Here is a 20,217-nt window from a genome sequence, read left to right on the forward strand (position 1 = left end):
TATGGTAACTTTCTTTACCCCATTATTCTATGTTCTTATGTTCTAGTTATTTGTTTATTCAAAGTAATATGACTGCATTTAACAATTTTTAAAATTTTTGTGGTATGTAGTAGGTGTATATATTTATAGGATATATGGGGTATTTTGACACAAGCATACAATGTATAATGATCACATCGGGGTAAATGGCATATCCATCACCTCAAGCATGTAGCTTTTGTGTTAGAACCAATCCAATTGTACTCTTTTAGTTATTTTTAAATGTACAATTACATTATTATTGACTATAGTCATTCTATTGTGCTTTCAAATATTAGGTCTTATTCATTAGTTCTATTTTTTTTGTACCCATTAACCATCCCCACTCCCTACCTCACCTCTGCACTACTCTTCCCAGCCTTTGGTAACCATCATTCTACTTTCTATCACCATTAATTCAATTATTTTAATTTTTAGCTCCCACAAGTAAATGAGAACAGGTGAAGTTTGTCTTAAAGGGCATTTTAAAAAACACTGGTTCTCATAATTTTTGTTTATTCCATTTACATTTAGTGTGATGAATTATACATTTGGATTTATTTTTACTATGGATTTTGTGCTTACTATTTGTTTAGTTTTTTTATTCTTTATCAAATTATGGAAATTCCTTTCTATTCTTAGTTAGCTATGAGTTTTTATCTTAAATTGGAGTTACAATTTTTCAAAGACTTTTCTGAAATCTCTGTGATGATCTCATTTTTTAAATTATTTTGTTACTATAGTGAATTAACCGATGGGTTTTCTAATGTTAAATTAGTCTTTCATTCCCAAAACACACATAACTTGGTCATGACTGTTACAAATATATATGTATATAAACAGTTCTCACTTTGTGTGGTGGTACACAATGGTAAAAGTGATTATGCAAGCTGAAACCATGCAAAGCAATCTTTTTTTTTTTTTTTTTTTTAATTATACTTTAAGTTTTAGGGTACATGTGCACATTGTGCAGGTTAGTTACATATGTATACATGTGCCGTGCTGGTGCGCTGCACCCACTAACTCGTCATCTAGCATTAGGTATATCTCCCAATGCTATCCCTCCCCCCTCCCCCCTCCCCACCACAGTCCCCAGAGTATGATATTCCCCTTCCTGTGTCCATGTGATCTCATTGTTCAATTCCCACCTATGAGTGAGAATATGCGGTGTTTGGTTTTTTGTTCTTGCGATAGTTTACTGAGAATGATGGTTTCCAATTTCATCCATGTCCCTACAAAGGATATGAACTCATCATTTTTTATGGCTGCATAGTATTCCATGGTGTATATGTGCCACATTTTCTTAATCCAGTCTATCATTGTTGGACATTTGGGTTGGTTCCAAGTCTTTGCTATTGTGAATAATGCCGCAATAAACATACGTGTGCATGTGTCTTTATAGCAGCATGATTTATAGTCATTTGGGTATATACCCAGTAATGCAAAGCAATCTTAATCCATAGAAAAAATTACAATTTTTCCATGATCTTTAAAAATTTTTTCAAAACACTAAAAACTATCTGTTTGTTATAAACATATGGAGAAATGAAAAAATAGTAAAAGTGATGCTTATTGAGTACACTATAAAACACTGAAACATTGAGCATTAAAATGTTTTATTTCTTTGCAAAAAAGCTGATCAAAGAGTAGTTTGAATAGTGCTTGCTGTCTTATGGTTATATAATTTTTGAAGCAAGCATCTTTTATATGCCTTGGAGAATTGTCATATGCCTTTCTAGGTTTGGGCTAACTTCCAACATTTTGTTTCTTATGCTATCCATTTTGTGAAATATCTCTGAGAGCTTTTTTAATGTGAAATTTGTCACTAGTGTCACTTTCTCTGGGATCTCTTCATCATTTTCGTCACAACCACCTTCTTTGTTTACATCAGTAAGTTTGTCTTCACTAAGTTTCTCTGATTGTCTATGTATAGTTTCTTGAAGGAGGCAGTGTCAACATTCCCATGACCATCTATTTCTTTTACAACTTTATTTGCATTCTCTTTGAATTTCACTTTCAGTATTATCACTTTTCATTTCTTTGCTGCCCTTTCATCTTTGTTGGCCTATTCCCTTTTAAAACTATCCATTTTTATGTCACATGAGCTTATCACTGAGAGACAAAAAGGCAACACAACTACATGCTTTGCTGTCTGTGTGTGACCTGAATAACAAATGTGCAGTGACCAATCACCAACAGATTTTGAAGGCAGTTATAGGATGAGTCACCAATCATATTGCAATCTGTTATTTACATAGTCATTTGTGGACTGAAGATCTACAGTGAATTTTGTATTTATGTAACTATTAGCAATTACTATATTTGGGGACTGGTATTATTTAAACTGTAGTAACTGAAATGTCTGCATTTCTGAACTGTGCAAAGCAAGACTTGCCCATGTATTGTTGGATTCAGTTTACCAATATTTGTTTAGGAGTTTTGCATCTATTTTCATACTAAGATTGGCCTATGATTTTTTAAAATAATATTTGCCTTTTCGGGTTTTGGTATGAATATCAAGGTACCTCATACAATGTGTTGGGGACTATGTCCTCTATTTTTATTCTCTAAAAAATATATGTGTAAAAAAAGATAAAATTTTTTCTTCCTTGAATATTTTATTGAATTTACCAGTGAAATTATTTGAAACTGGAGTTTTCTTTGGGAAGATTGAGGACTACAAATTCAGTTTACTTAATGGTTATAGGACTATTTGTATATTCTATTTCTTTTCAAGTTCAGTTTGGTAAATTTTATTGTTCTAGAAATTTATCCATTATATCTAAATTTCCAAATTTACTGGAATAAGGTTATTTATTATACCTTTTTAATATCTGTAAGATTTGCAATAAAGTCTCCATTTTCACTTTTAACATTTATTTGTGCCTTTTTTCTCTCTCTCTCTTTTCTTGTTTAGAGGTTTATTAACTTGTTTTTTTCTCAAATAAGCAGCTTTTGGCTTTGACTATTCTATTTTATGTTTGTATTCTATTTTATTGATTCCTGCTCTTACTTTTATTATTATTTTTCTTTTCCATTCTTTGGGTTAATGCTTTTACAAAAGGCTTTTATAAAACTTCTCATGATAGATATTTAGTTCATAATTTTCAGGCTTTCTTGTTTTCTAAACTTTTTATAAATATTGCTTAGCTACATCTTATAAATTTTGATATATGGTATTTTTACTATCATGAAGACTATAATATTTTCTAAGTTTTCAGTATAATTTTTTAATCTTCAGGCTATTTAGAAGTATACTGTTTAATTTCTAAATATGGTAAATATTTTTAATGTTTGTTACATTTAGCTTAATTGCATTGTAATCAGAAAACACAATCTGTATGATTTCCATCCTTTGAAATTGTTGAAACCTGATTAACAGCCAAGTACATGTTCTTATATTTTTATAATTCTTCCATGTGTGCTTGAAAAGAATCTTTATTATATAGTTGTAGAATACAGTGTTCTACATATGACTGTTAAGTCAAGTTTGTTAATCAAATTATTAAAATATTTTACAGCTTCACTGGATTTATTTGTTCTATCAATTATGGAAAGAGAAATATTAAGATTTTCCATAATGATTTGTCTTCTGTAGTTCTGTCAAAATTTGCTTTCTGTATTTTGAGGTCGTGTTCTTATATACACAGAAACTTAGTGTTATATGTTTCTGGTAAATTGAAATGATCATTATTAAGTGTGCCTCTTTAATTTTCATTTTACTTTATATATTAAAATTTATTGATGGATATTAATATAGCTGCACAACTTTTTCTAAAAACAGATTTCTTGAGTTATAACTGGCATGCAATAAACTGTACATATTTAAAGTTTATAATTTGATAGATTTTGATATTATGTATACACCCATGAAATCATCACCACAATCAATATATTTTAAAATTCTCTTTGATTTTTTTTTTTTTTGAGGCAGTGTATCTGTCGCCCTGGCTGGAGTGAGGTGGTGCAAACTCAGCTCACTGCAACCTCTGCTTCCTGGGTTCAAGTGATTCTCCTGCCTCAGCCTCCCGAGTAGCTGGGATTACAGGTGCCTGCCACTGCTCCTGGCTAATTTTTGTATTTTTAGTAGAGACAGGGTTTCATCGTGTTGGCCAGGCTGGTCTCAAACTCCTGACCTCAAGTGATCCACCCACCTCGGCCTCCCAAATTGCCAGGATTACAGACATCAGCCACTTTGCCCAGCCTGTCTTTGACTTTTTTGCATACTGCTTTTCTTTTTTGATAGTTTCTATTGTTAAGTCTTCAAGTTCACTATTTTTTCTTATTTTATGCTAATCTGCTGTTATACTCATCCAGTATATTTTCATCTCATGTGTTGCAGTTTTCATCTCTAGAAGTTCAATTGGAATCTTTTAATGTCTTTTATGTCTCCACTTAACTTTTTGAAAATATGAAACCAGTGACAATAGCTATTTTAACATTCTTGTTTGCTAATTCTAACATCTGTATAAGTTTTGGATCAGCTTTGGCTTAACAATTTTTCTTCTCAGTATGGGTCATATTTTCCTGCTTCTTTGTATGACTGGTAATTTTTAATTGGATGCCATACATTGTACACTTTACCTTATTTGATGCTGGTTATTTTTGAATTATTTCCAGTATTCTTGAGCTTTGTTCTAAGATGCATTTAAATCACTTGGAAACTGATCCTTTCAGGACTTTGCTTGTATGATTTGTCAGGTGGGAACAGAGTGGTGCTCAGTGTAGGGTTAGTTAGTCCCCATTATTAAGGCAGGACCTTTCTGTGCAATATGCTCAATACCCTGTGAGTCTTGAGGCTTTCAAGTCTGGCTGTTGGAAGAGTCATTATTCTTAGCTGTGTGTGATTGCTGCTCACTATCACTTCGGGTCCTTTTGGGTGATTCTTTTCCTGGCTTTGTGTTGTGTCCTCACATGCATTATGATGATCAATACTCTTGAATGCTAGAGGGACACCTGCAGATTTCTGGAGTTCTTTCTCTGTGCAGTTCTCTCTTCTCTGGCACTCTAGCCTACTAGATATGCTTTGATCTATCTGGACTCTCAGCTTTATCTTCTCACCTGAAGTCCTTTGGGTTCTGCCTTGGTGTCCTCTCCCTGTGCCATGCCCTGGCATCTCTCTCAGTGCAGTAAGCTTGGGCAGGTGTAAGTTTCATCTTATTTGTTTTCTATCTCTCAGGGATCATTGTCCTTTGTTACCTGATGTGCAGGGTTCTGGCTTTTTTTTTTTTTCTCATATAGTTTGTTGGTTTTTTGGTTGTTTCTGGCATGAGGGTAAATCCAGTCCCTGTTACTCCATCTTGGTTGGAAGCAGAAATCTACCAGCTTTACTATGGTTGGTATTAGCAAAGTGTATCTTTTTCATCATTTTTCCTTATTTCTTCTTTCTTTCTTCTTTTTTTCTTTTTCTCTCTCTTTCTCTCTCTTTCTTTCTTTCTTTCTTTTTCTTTCTTTCTTTCTTTCTTTTTCTTTCTTTCTCCTCTCCCTTCCCTTCCCTTCCCTTCCTTTTCTTTCTTTCTTTCTTGAGACAGAGTTTCACTCCTGTTGCTCAGTCTAGAGTGCAATGATGCCATCTTGGCTCATTGCAACATCTGCCTCCCAGGTTCAAGCAATTCTCCTGCCTCAGCCCCCTGAGTAGCTGGGATTACAGGCATGGGCCACCACACCTGGCTAATTTTGTATTTTTAGTAGAGATGGGATTTCTCCATGTTGGTCAGGCTGGTCTTGAATTCCCAACCTCAGGTAATCCACCTGTCTTGGCCTCCCAAAGTGCTGGGATTACAGGCATGAGCCACCGTGCCTGGCCTTTTCCTTCCATCTTTCAGTGTCCTTATATTTAGTTAGATTTTGTTTCTTCATCTAGTCTGTCTTTATATTTATCTTTTAACTAAACAATTTAGTTTATTTATGCTTAATGTTATTACAAATATATTTCATTCCAAATTTACCACTTGTTTTGTGCTTTCTGTTCTCTCCGATATTCTGTTTTTCTTTTTATCTTCTTTTTTATTTTCTTTTGGATTGGGTTTTTAAAATCTTTCCATTTTTATCCTCCACTAGTTTAGATGTTACACATTCTATTTCTATTATTTGAGTGGTTACATTTAAAATTATAACATGTGATCTTAATTTGTCAAAATCTAAGGTTGGTAAGTTTTTTATTCTTAATCCACGTGCCTCAGCCTCCCAAAGTGTTGGGATTACAGGCGTGAGCCACCATGCCCAGTCTTTCACTGAGTTTTTAAGGGTCTCCGATTTATGCAGAGGCCTTAGATTAACTTCTTACATTTTATAAGCCAAGGGCCCCCTTTTTTTTCCTTTTCTCCAGGAAAATGCTGATTGAAAAAGGAAACTTCAGTTTGCCAGTGATGAGCAGGTGTCCTCAGGGCAACTGGCTGCTCAGCACTCACACCTCTCTGGGTTGGTGTTTTATGTCTTCTTGATTTTTGAGGATTTTCCTTATTGTCATGTCACCTCTGCTATGCATTATTCACTTAAAAACATATTTGAGGCTGGGCATGGTGCCTTACACCTGTAATGTCAGCATTTTGAGAGGCCAAGTGGGGAGGATTTCTTGAGTTCAGGAGTTGGAGACAGTGAGACCTCATTTCTGAAAAAAAAAAAAAAAAAAAAAAAAAAAAAAGGGGGATGGAGCCAAGATGGCCGAATAGGAATAGCTCCTGTCTACAGCTCCCAGCATGAACGGTGCAGAAGACAGGTGATTTCTGCATTTCCGTCTGAGGTACCGGGTTCATCTCACTAGGGAGTGCCAGACAGTGGGCGCAGGACAGTGGGTGCAGTGCACTGTGCACCAGCCAAAGGAGGGTGAGGCATTGCCTCACTCGGGAAGCACAAGGGGTCAGGGAGTTCTCTTTCCTAGTCAAAGAAAGGGGTGACAGACAGCACCTGGAAAATCGGGTCACTCCCACCCTAAAATGGCGCTTTTCAGATGGGCTAAAAAACGGCACACCAGGAGATTATATCCCGCACATGGCTCAGAGGGTCCTATGCCCATGGAGTCTCCCTGATTGCTAGCACAGCAGTCTGAGATCAAACTGCAAGGCAGCAACGAGACTGGGGGAGGGGCGCCCACCATTGCCCAGGCTTGCTTAGGCAAAGAAAGCAGCCAGGAAGCTCGAACTGGGTGGAGCCCACCACAGCTCAAGGAGGCCTGCCTGCCTCTGTAGGCTCCACCTCTAGGGGCAGGGCACAGACAAACAAAAAGACAGCAGTAACCTCTGCAGACTTAAATGTCCCTGTCTGACAGCTTTGAAGACAGCAGTTCTTCTCCCAGCACGCAGCTGGAGATCTGAGAATGGGCAGACTGCCTCCTCAAGTGGGTCCCTGACCCCTGACGCCTGAGCAGCCTAACTGGGAGGCACCCCCCAGTAGGGGCAGACTGACACCTCACATGGCCGGGTACTCCTCTGAGACAAAACTTCCAGAGGAATGATCAGACAGCAGCACTCGTGGTTCACGAAAATCCGCTGTTCTGCAGCCACTGCTGCTGGTACCCAGGCAAACAGGATCTGGAGTGGACCTCTAGCAAACTCCAACAGACCTGCAGTGGAGGGTCCTGTCTGTTAGAAGGAAAACTAACAAACAGAAAGGACATCCACACCAAAAACCCATCTCTACATCACCATCATCAAAGACCAAAAGTAGATAAAACCACAAAGATGGGGAAAAAACAGGGCAGAAAAACTGGAAACTCTAAAAAGCAGAGTGCCTCTCCTCCTCCAAAGGAATGCAGTTGGTCACCAGCAACGGAACAAAGCTGGATGGAGAATGACTTTGACGAGTTGAGAGAAGAAGGCTTCAGACGATCAAACTACTCTGAGCTACAGGAGGAAACTCAAACCAAAGGCAAAGAAGTTAAAAACTTTGAAAAAAATTTAGACAAATGTATAACTAGAATAACCAATACAGAGAAGTGCTTAAAGGAGCTGATGGAGCTGAAAGCCAAGGCTCGAGAACTACGTAAAGAATGCAGAAGCCTCAGGAGCCAATGCGATCAACTGGAAGAAAGGGTATCAGTGATGGAAGATGAAATGAAGGAAATGAAGCGAGAAGGGAAGTTTAGAGAAAAAAGAATAAAAAGAAATGAACAAAGCCTCCAAGAAATATGGGACTATGTGAAAAGACCAAATCTACATCTGATTGGTATACCTGAAAGTGACGGGGAGAATGGAACCAAGTTGGAAAACACTCTGCAGGATATTATCCAAGAGAACTTCCCCAACCTAGCAAGGCAGGCCAACATTCAAATTCAGGAAATACAGAGAATGTCAAAAAGATACTCCTCGAGAAGAGCAACCCCAAGACACATAATTGTCAGATTCACCAAAGTTGAAATGAAGGAAAAAATGTTAAGGGCAGCCAGAGAGAAAGGTCAGGTTACCCACAAAGGGAAGCCCATCAGACTAACAGTGGATATCTCGGCAGAAACTCTACAAGCCAGAAGAGAGTGGGGGCCAATATTCAACGTTCTTAATGTTGAATATTCTTAATGTTAAATTCTTCTTAATTGAACATTCTTAATGTTAAAATTCTTCTTAAGAAAAGAATTTTCAACCCAGAATTTCATATCCAGCCAAACTAAGCTTCATAAGTGAAGGAGAAATAAAATCCTTTACAGACAAGCAAATGCTGAGAGATTTTGTCACCACCAGGCCTGCCCTAAAAGAGCTCCTGAAGGAAGCACTAAACATGGAAAGGAACAACCAGTACCAGCCAGTGCAAAAACATGCCAAATTATAAAGATCCTCAAGGCTAGGAAGAAACTGCATCAACTAACGAGCAAAATAACCAGCTAACATAATGACAGGATCAAATTCACGCATAACAATATTAACATTAAATGTAAATGGACTAAATGCTCCAGTTAAAAGACACAGACTGGCAAATTGGATAAAGAGTCAACACCCATCAGTGTGCTGTATTCAGGACACCCATCTCACATGCAGAGACACACATAGGCTCAAAATAAAGGGGTGGAGGAAGATCTACCAAAAAAATGGAAAACAAAAAAAGGCAGCGGTTGCAATCCTAGTCTCTGATAACAGACTTTAAACCAACAAAGATCAAAAGAGACAAAGAAGGCCATTACATAATGGTAAAGGGATCAATTCAATGAGAAGAGCTAACTATCCTAAATATATGTGCACGCAATACAGGAGCACCCAGATTCATAAAGGAAGTCCTTAGAGACCTACAAAGAGACTTAGACTCCCACACAATAATAATGGGAGACTTTAACACCCCACTGTCAACATTAGACAGATCAACGACACAGAAAGTTAACAAGGATACCCAGGAATTGAACTCAGCTCTGCACCAAGCAGACCTAATAGACATCTACAGAACTCTCCACCCCAAATCAACAGAATATACACTCTTTTCAGCATCACACCACACCTATTTCAAAACCGACCACATAGTTGGAAGTAAAGCTCTCCTCAGCAAATGTAAACAAACAGAAATTATAACAAACTGTCTCTCAGACCATAGTGCAATCAAACCAGAACTCAGGATTAAGAAACTCACTCAAAACCGCTCAACTACATGGAAACTGAACAACCTGCTCCTGAATGACTACTGGGTACATAACAAAATGAAGGCAGAAATAAAGATGTTCTTTGAAACCAATGAGAATGAAGACACAGCATAGCAGAATCTCTGGGACACTTTCAAAGCAGTGTGTAGAGGGAAATTTATAGCACTAAATGCCCACAAGAGAAAGCAGGAAAGATCCAAAACTGACACCCTAACATCACAATTAAAAGAACTAGAGAAGCAAGAGCAAACACATTCAAAAGCTAGCAGAAGGCAAGAAATAACTAAAATCAGAGCAGAACTGAAGGAAATAGAGACACAAAAAAACCTTCAAAAAATTAATGAATCCAGGAGCTGGTTTTTTGAGAGGATCAACAAAATTGATAGACCTCTAGCAAGACTAATAAAGAAGAAAAGAGAGAAGAATCAAACAGATGCAATAAAAAATGATAAAGGGGATATCACCACCTATCCCACAGAAATACAAACTACCATCAGAGAATACTACAAACACCTCTATGCAAATAAACTAGAAAATCTAGAAGAAATGGATAAATTCCTCAACACATACACCCTCCCAAGACTAAACCAGGAAGAAGTTGAATCTCTGAATAGACCAATAACAGGCTCTGAAATTGTGGCAATAATCAATAGCTTATCAACTAAAAAGAGTCCAGGACCAGAAGGATTCACAGCCGAATTCTACCAGAGGTACAAGGAGGAACTGGTACCATTCCTTCTGAAACTATTCCATTCAATAGAAAAAGAGGGAATCCTCCCTAACTCATTTTATGAGGCCGACATCATCCTGATACCAAAGCCTGGCAGAGACGCAACCAAAAAAGAGAATTTTAGACCAATATCCTTGATGAACATTGATGCAAAAATCCTCAATAAAATACTGGCAAACCGAATCCAGCAGCACATCAAAAAGCTTATCCACCATGATCAAGTGGGCTTCATCCCTGGGATGCAAGGCTGCTTCAATATGCACAAATCAATAAATGTAATCCAGCATATAAACAGAACCAAAGACAAAAACCACATGATTATCTCAATAGATGCAGAAAAGGCCTTTGACAAAATTCAACAACGCTTCATGCTAAAAACTCTCAATAAATTAGGTATTGATGGGACATATCCCAAAATAATAAGAGCTATCTATGACAAACCCACAGCCAATATCATACTGAATGGGCAAAAACTGGAAGCATTCCCTTTGAAAACTGGCACAAGACAGGGATGCCCTCTCTCACCACTCCTATTCAACATAGTGTTGGAAGTTCTGGCCAGGGCAATCAGGCAGGAGAAAGAAATAAAGGGTATTCAATTAGGAAAAGAGGAAGTCAAATTGTCCCTGTTTGCAGATGACATGATTATATATCTAGAAAACCCCATTGTCTCAGCCCAAAATCTCCTTAAGCTGATAAGCAACTTCAGCAAAGTCTCAGGATACAAAATCAATGTACAAAAGTCACAAGCATTCTTATACACCAATAACGGAGAAACAGAGAGCCAAATCATGAGTGAACTCCCATTCACAATTGCTTCAAAGAGAATAAAATACTTAGGAATCCAACTTACAAGGGACGTGAAGGACCTCTTCAAGGAGAACTACAAACCACTGCTCAATGAAATAAAAGAGGATACAAAGAAATGGAAGAACATTCCATGCTCATGGGTAGGAAGAATCAATATCGTGAAAATGGCCATACTGCTCCAGGTAATTTATAGATTCAATGCCATCCCCATCAAGCTACCAATGACTTTCTTCACAGAATTGGAATAAACTACTTTCAAGTTCATATGGAACCAAAAGAGAGTCCGCATTGCCAAGTCAATCCTAAGCCGAAAGAACAAAGCTGGAGGCATCAGACTGCCTGACTTCAAGCTATACTACAAGGCTACAGTAAAAAAAACAGCATGGTACTGGTACCAAAACAGAGATATAGATCAATGGAACAGAACAGAGCCCTCAGAAATAACGCCGCATATCTACAACTATCTGATCTTTGACAAACCTGACAAAAACAAGCAATGGGGAAAGGATTCCCTATTTAAGAAATGGTGCTGGGAAAACTGGCTAGCCATATGTAGAAAGCTGAAACTGGATCCCTTCCTTACACCTTATACAAAAATTAATTCAAGATGGATTAAAGACTTAAACGTTAGACCTAAAACCATAAAAACCCTAGAAGAAAACCTAGGCATTACCATTCAGGACATAGGCGTGGGCAAGGACTTCATGTCTAAAACACCAAAAGCAATGGTAACAAAAGCCAAAATTGACAAATGAGATCTAATTAAACTAAAGAGCTTCTGCACAGCAAAAGAAACTACCATCAGAGTGAACAGGCAACCTACAAAATGGGAGAAAATTTTCACAACCTACTCATCTGACAAAGGGCTAATATCCAGAATCTACAATGAACTCAAACTAATTTACAAGAAAAAAACAAACAACCCCATCGAAAAGTGGGCAAAGGACATGAACAGACACTTCTCAAAAGAAGACATTTATGCAGCCAAAAAACACATGAAAAAATGCTCACCATCACTGGCCATCAGAGAAATGCAAATCAAAACCACAATGAGATACCATCTCACACCAGTTAGAATGGCAATCATTAAAAAGTCAGGAAACAACAGGTGCTGGAGAGGATGTGGAGAAATAGGAACACTTTTACACTGTTGGTGGGACTGTAAACTAGTTCAACCCTTGTGGAAGTCAGTGTGGCGATTCCTCAGGGATCTAGAACTAGAAATACCACTTGACCCAGCCATCCCATTACTGGGTATATACCCAAAGGATTATAAATCATGCTGCTATAAAGACACCTGCACATGTATGTTTATTGCGGCATTATTCACAATAGCAAAGACTTGGAACCAACCCAAATGTCCAACAATGATAGACTGGATTAAGAAAATATGGCACATATACACCATGGAATACTATGCAGCCATAAGAAATGATGAGTTCATGTCCTTTGTAGGGACATGGATGAAATTGGAAATCATCATTCTCAGTAAACTATCGCAAGAACAAAACACCAAACACCGCATATTCTCACTCATAGGTGGGAATTGAACAATGAGAACACATGGACACAGGAAGGGGAACATCACACTCTGGGGACTGTTGTGGGGTGGGGGGAGGGGGCAGGGATAGCATTAGGAAATATACCTAATGCTAAATGATGAGTTAATGGGTGTATCACACCAGCATGGCACATGTATATAAATGTAACTAACCTGCACATTGTGCACATGTACCCTAAAACTTAAAGTATAATAATAATAATAATAAAAAGCAATTTTGGAGACACTGCAAAATGGAAATCACCCTATAAAGAGTGGGTTGGATTTTAGTTTCTCTATGAAAAAAAAATCAATTTTAAGTAAAAAAAAAAAAAAGAAAAGAAAGAAAGACAAATACCACACATTTTCACTAATAAATGGGGGCTAAAAAAATGTGTACACATGGATGTAGCATGTGGGATGATGGACAGTGGAGACTCAGAGGTTGGGGGCTGAGGGGATGGGAGGCAGTGTGGAGGATGGGGGGTTACTTGGTGGGTACAGTGTGTGTTGTTCCAGTGATGCACTGAAGGCCCCGAAGTCACCACAATGCGATATATCCATGTAGCAAAATTGCACTTGTACCCCAGGAATATATACAAATAAATACATAAAAGCTCCAAAAAAAAAAGACATTAAAATAAGCTGAGCATGGTGGCATTCATCTAGTCCCAGCTACTCAGGAGGCTGAGATGGGAGGATAGCATGAGCCCAGGAGTTTGGTTACAGTGAGCTATGATGGCAGCCTAGGCAACAGAGTGAGAGCTCGTCTCCAAGAAAACAAAACAAAACAAAAGCAAAAGCAAAACAAACAAAAAACATATCTGAAAATATTTCACACTACCTTCTTGGGTTCTTTGTACTTTGGTGGTTTTTCAAGATTTCTGGTCTGAAATATGGTCAGGAATTGAAATCAAGGGCTTCCTTTATTTTCTACTCAACTGCTAGCATCTTCCAGAATACTTTTCTATTAACAGCTCTTTGGAAGATTCTGTGCCATGGCAAGCCAGATTTCAGTTTGGTTTAAGAGAGAGCTTTCTGTTAGCATGTCTGGAAGATGGAATGTGCTGAGGAGGTGGTGAGTTCCTGGAGGTTTTAGAGTGCAGACAAGATGATCTTTTTTTGGTAATTTTGGAGAGCAATGTATGCACGATGGATAGAATAATGGAGAGATAAGAAACGTGGATGTTTCTTAAAACCCACAATTCTTTGTTATTGGTGGTTGTCCTAAGGATGAGTACGGTGGTAGAAACGCACTAACATTTGCTGAGTACCTATTATATATGTGGCACACATTATACTGGAAACTTACACAAACTTTATAATCTATTCCTTATAACAATCTTGTTGTTGTAGGTATTGCTATCCCTAATTTATAGATGATATAAACAAGGTTATGAGAAAATAAATTTCTTAAGGTCACATATTAAGTGACTGAGCCAGAGTTGAAATTTGTCAGTTGGCTTCAAAGCTGAGGTGCTTTCTTTCACACTATGCTGCTGATAGTCCCTGTAATAGGACAGCAGAGACAGATGAGGCTGTCATAACCATCTCCCAGGGGTAGCTGAACAGATTCTTTCCTGCCCTTGCTTTAAGCTCATCCCTTTTTCTCTGCTTAATTCCCCACCATTCAGATTTTCAATTGCTGTTTGAAAGACAGAAGTATACACAACCTGAAATCAATTTTGGCTAAAAAAGGAGAGCTTCCAAGTACATGCCACTGGAGGACCACCTAATGGCATCAGTTTGATTTTTACTGCAAATGCTTAGGGATAAATGCGGTAGTAAATATACTATGTTGTTTAGCAATTTAAATATTCCCTGCAAGCTCATTAGGTTCTGTCACCTTATGGCTGTTCCTTGTGTGGGAGTGACACTCCCACCCCCATAGCCTGCTGTTCCCAAGACAGGTGTTTCTGGGGTGAGAGCTTGGGGGGATGCTTGTCACACTGAGGGTAGAAGAGTTGGGAGGCAGCTCTTTAAAGGAATTACCGATAGTTTTGGTGTAATAAAGAATCTGACTCCATTTGTGGTGTTTGACTGCTGACAGCTTCCTAGCCCCACCAATCCCTTTTCTCTTTCTACCCTCTCATCTGGGGAGGCTTATGAGAGCCAGGGTGCTTTTTGCTTTCGTATCAGTGGGAAGCTCAAACCATGCAAGCCCAGGCCCTCACCCCAGCCCCACTCCATAATCACCATAAAACTCCAACTCAGTTGTCCCTTGCTACTCTCTCTAAAAACCATTTTTGACCCTACTTAGAAGTCTATCCTGCTTTTCCCAGAGAATCTCATTATATGAAGAATAAACATTTTTACCCTCTTGGCATGTGGGTGTATGGCATCATCAATCTTGACATCTGGAAGCAAATTCTGGGTGAGGAGGGATGGCTCATTCTGCCTCTGTGGGGTAATCACAATATAGTCATGCACCATGTAATGATGGAGATCCATTCTGGGAAATGCATTGTTAGGCAACTTCATCACTGTGCGAACGTTACAGAGTGCACTTGCACAACCTAGATGGTAGAGCCTACTAGACACCTAGGCTATATGGCAGAGCCTTTTGCTCCTACACTACAAACCTCTACCGCATGTCATTGTACTGAATACTGTAGGCAATTGTAACACAGTGGTAAGTGTATGTGCATCTAAACATAGAAAAGGTGCAGTAAAATATGATATAAAAGACAAAAAATGATATACTTGTATAGGACTCTTACCATGAATGGAGCTTGAGGACTGGAAGTTGCTCTGGGTGAGTCAGTGAGTGAGTGGTGTGTGAACATGAAGGCCTAGGGCAGTACTACACTACTGTACACTACAGTCTACACTACTGTAGAGATTATAAACACTATCCACTTAGGCTACACCAAATTTATGAAAAAAAATAAAGTAATCATGCTACAACATTATCATGGTAATGACGTCACTAGAAGATAGAACTTTTTCAGCTCAATTTTAATCTTATGGGACCATGTCACATGGTCTGTCATTGGGACCATGTCACATGGTCTGTCATTGACCAAAACGTTGTTATGTGGCATATGACAGTGCTGGTAATGGAAAGATTGAGCAAGACGTGACAGATACCTAGGTTTTTGAGTCCCTGGCTGTCTGTGCCAGACATTGACAACTCTGAAGTGTTCCTGAAAGCAGTGTGTGCAGAGGGCAAGGTCAGGCAAATGCTCCAGTGTTACCACTGTGAGGCTGTGGCACTACATCTCACAGGCTCTTCTTGTATGCCATATGGATGACTCCTTTTGCCTGGTGGAAGGCAGCTCAGAACCAAGAACAGAGAGAAGTTGAGTCTCTGAGCCTCATCCTACCTAAGTCTGTACCCAAGTATCATGGCTAATGAAATTGGAGAAAGTTAATTTTAGAATAGTTCTATTTCTTCTTTTCCAGTCTGGGTGCTATTTATTTCTTTAGCCGAATTGCACGTGGCTAGTATGTCCAGTACTCTGTTGACTAGGAGTAGGGAGAGAAAACATCTTTTCTTTGCTTCTGATCTTAGGATAAAAAACTTAGCTTTTCATCATTTATTATTATGCTAGCTGTAGGTTTCCCATGCATGAGCTTTACCAGGTTGAGAAAGTTCCCTTCTAAGTTCACTGAGAGTTTTTATCATAAATGTGTGTTTTGAATTTTGGCAAATGATTTTTGTGTAACTATTGAGATGATCATGTGATTTTCCTTTTAGAATGTTAATATGGCCACTACACTGATTTTTTTTTAAATTTTCTTTTTTTCCCCCATGTCAAATGGGTAAAGTGCCAATGTAACAAAGTTCAAGGGAGGCACATCTCACACATGAGTGTGAAAACCTAATCACCACGCTTTGATACATTTTTTTAAATGTTAAACTGATCTTGCATTCTGGAGATAAACTCCACTTGGTCATGATGTATTAGCTTTTTTATATATTGCTGGATTCAATTTGCTTAAATTTTGTTAAGGATTTTTGCTTCTATGTTCATGGTGGAAATTAGTTTGTAGGTGAGTTTTCTTAGAATAACCACCTGGTTTTGGGATCAAGATAATGCTTAAGTAATAGAATGAATTCAGGGTGCTCCCTCAAATTTTAATTTTGGAAGAGTTTATGTAGAATAAATATTACATATTTCTTAATTTTGGTAGAATTCTTCAGTAAAGTTGTTTAGACCTAGAGTTTCCTTTATGGGAAAATTTAAAACTACAAACCCAAATTTCTTTAATAGATACAGGGCTATTCAAGCTATTTCTTTTTTAGTGAGTTTTGACAGTTTGTGTCTTTAAAGGAGTTTAAACCATTCAGATTTAAGGTGATTATTGGTATAGTTGGATAAATATCCACCAAATTTGTAACTGTTTTCTATTCTTGCACTCTTTTTAAATCTTCCATTAATCTTCTGCCTTCTCCAATTTTAATTTTATATTATTTCATTTTCCCATTTCTATCTTATCTAAAGTTATATTTATTGACATAAAATTTTTATATTTGTTTGGTCTCCTTTTAATGTTGGTAAGATCTATAGTTATGGCCCTTCTGTCATTCAGGATGATATTGGTAATTTGTTCTGTCTCTCTCCTGATCAGCCTGTCTATAAGGTTATCATTTTTATTGTTATTTTTAAAGAAAGAGGTTTGATTTCATTGGTTTTCTCCATTATTTTTTCTGTTTTCTATTTCATTGATTTCCACTCTTTACTATTTACTTCCTTTCACTTTGGGTTTGGTTTTATTTTTCTAGTTTCTTAAAGAGGAAGCTTAGTCATCGATTTTAAATTTTTCTGTTTTTCTGATATAAGATTTTAATGCTACAAATTATCCTGTAAGCCCTGCTTTAGCTTTTTTTTCAAGGAGAAATTTTAATATGTTATGTTTTCTTTTTTTTTCAGTCAAAATATTTTCTGATTTTCCTTGCAATTTATTGTTTGGCTCTTAAGTAAGTTGGGTTACTTAAAAGGAGGTTTCTTAGTTTCAGATTTTTGGATCTTTTTCATGTATTTTTTTATTGACATCTACTTAAATTCCATTGTGGTTAGAGAATATGCTCCGGATTATTTTAATCCTTTTAAATTTTTTGAGACTTGTTTCATGATGTAGAATACGGTAAATATTGGTAAATATTTAGTGTATACACTTGAAAGGAATGTATTTTCTTCTGTTGGATAGGATATTCTATAAATGTCAGGTCAAGTTGGTTGGTAGTGTTGTTCATGTCTTCTATATCTTTATTTTCTGTTTATGGGGTTTATCAATTATTTAGATAGCAGTATGAAATCGCTGACAAGAATTGTGGATTTGTCAATTTCTTTCTGCACTTTTATTTCTGCTTCATGCATTTTAGAGCTCTGTTATTAGGCACATAAATATTTATTATTGTTATGTCTTCTTGATGAATTGACTTCTTTATCAGGGCTAATTTTTCTAGTTCTGAAGTCTGCTTTGTCTGAAATTAATATAGCTACTCCTGCTTTCTTTTAATTAGTGTTAGCATGTTATAGATTTCTCCATTCTTTTACCTTTTTATTGTAGCAAAAAACACATAACATTAAATTTGCCATTGTAACCAGTTTTAAGTGTACAGTTCAGTAGAGTTAAGCATATTTACATTGTTGTGCGATTAATCTCTAGAATTTTTTCATCTTGCAAACTTGAAACTCTATACCCGTTAAACACTAATTCTTTCCTCCCCCTGCCCTGCTTCCATTCCTTTCCTTTTAATCTATATGTATCTTTATATTCAAAAGATTTCTTATAGACAACTTAAAGATGGGTTTTTTTTTTAAATCTACTCTGATGTTTCTGTCTTTTAGTTGCTGTACTTAAACCATTTCGACTTGAAGTGATTATTGATATAGTTGGACAAATATCTACCAAATTTGTAACTGTTTTCTATTATTGGACTCTTTTTTAATCTTCCTTTCTTTTGCTGCCATCTCCTATCTTAATTGAACATTTTATATGATTTCATTTTCTCTCCTCTCTTATCAGTTATACTTCTTTTCCAAAAATTAGTTTAGTAATTGTCCTAGTATTTGCAATACACATTTACAACTACTCTGAGTCCACTTTCAAGTAACACTATACTGCTTCACAAATAGTGTTGGCATTGGAAGGTATTTCTAATCTCTCCCTTCTATTCCTTATATCATTGCTGTTATTCATTTTACTTATCCATAAGGTATAATAACCTAAAGAATTGTTGACATCTTTATTTTGAGCTACCAGTTATTTATTAGATCAGATAAGAATAAGAAAACTAAAGATTTTATTATGGCTTCATTTATTCTTTCTCTAGTGCTCTTTCTTCATGTAGATTCAAGTTTCTGACATATATTCTTTTCTTTTCTCTGAAGAACTTTTACTTTTTCTTGCAGACCATGTCTACTGGTGGAAAATTTTCTCAGTTTTTATTTGCTGGACACAGAATTCTAGGTTTGTTAGTTTTGTTCTCTTAACCTTATGTATTTTAATACGTTCTTATAATCCTGCCTTTTAATCCACGTGTTTACACTATTTACATTTAATATGATGATCAAATATAGTTGGGTTTAAGTTTGCCACCATATTTCTTTTTTATTTGACTCATGTGTTCTTGTTCCCCCTCCTTTAGTTTTACTTTTATTGACTTTAAAAAATTAATTTTATATCTTTTATGATCATTTTATCTTCTTTATTGACTTATTTGCTTTGCTTTTGCTTTTGTTTTTCAGTGGTTGTTCTAGGGTTTGTAGTACATACTTTTAATTTAACACAGTCTACCTTCAAATAATATTAACCATTACACATATTATATAAGAACCGTATAATAGTAAATGGTTCCATTTTTATTTTTCCCTCCTGGCCTTTATGTCTTTGTTGTTACACATTTTACTTTTACATATGTTTAAAAAGACCCCAAATGTGTGTTAATATTTTTACTTTAAACAGTCAATTATTTTTAAAAGAGATTTAGAAATAAGAAAACACATCTTTTATATTCACTCTCATATTTGCCGTTTTTGGTGCACTCCATTCCATTGTGTAGATCCTAATTTGCATCTTGCATTGTTTTCCTTCCCGTAAGAAATCTGAACATTTCTTACAGTGCTACTCCTCTGGTGATAAATTATCTCAGTTTTTGCATACCTTAAAAACGCTTTATTTTGCCTTCTTTTGTTAAAAGACATTTTAACTCTGTACAGAACTGTATACTGACAGGATTTTTCCTTTCAGTTGTTTAAAGATGTGACTCCACTATCTTCTGACTTGCACTGTTTCAGATGGGAAATCTGTTGTAATTCTAAGTTTTGTTCCTCTGTATGTAACATATCTCCTCCCACCCCCACCCTCCTTTGGTTTATTTTAAGATTTTATCTGTATTACTGGTTTCCAACAATGTGATGATTTTTGATATTCTTTGGTGTGGTTTTCTTCATGTTTCTTCTGCTCAGTACTTATAGAGCTTCTTGGATCTGTGGATCTGTAGTTTGATTTTTTAAATTTTAGGATAAATAAAAGGTGGTTTTCATAGGTCAGGTTCCCTGGAAACACATCTTTAGATGTAGATTTTCATGCAGGAGGTTTATTGGGGTACAC

The 20,217-nt window shown here is 36.7% G+C and overlaps 1 non-coding gene across 1 annotated transcript; it reads right to left on the minus strand.

Annotated features, from left to right (window-relative positions):
• Positions 1-16,409: 16,409 nt before the first annotated feature.
• Positions 16,410-16,514, minus strand: LOC112207558 (small nucleolar RNA U13). Its single transcript, XR_002941992.1, has one exon. It is a non-coding gene; the product is annotated as a small nucleolar RNA U13 (small nucleolar RNA).
• Positions 16,515-20,217: the final 3,703 nt, after the last annotated feature.

This window comes from Pan troglodytes, chromosome 1 (genome assembly GCF_028858775.2).
Source record: "Pan troglodytes isolate AG18354 chromosome 1, NHGRI_mPanTro3-v2.0_pri, whole genome shotgun sequence".
NCBI lineage: Eukaryota > Metazoa > Chordata > Mammalia > Primates > Hominidae > Pan > Pan troglodytes.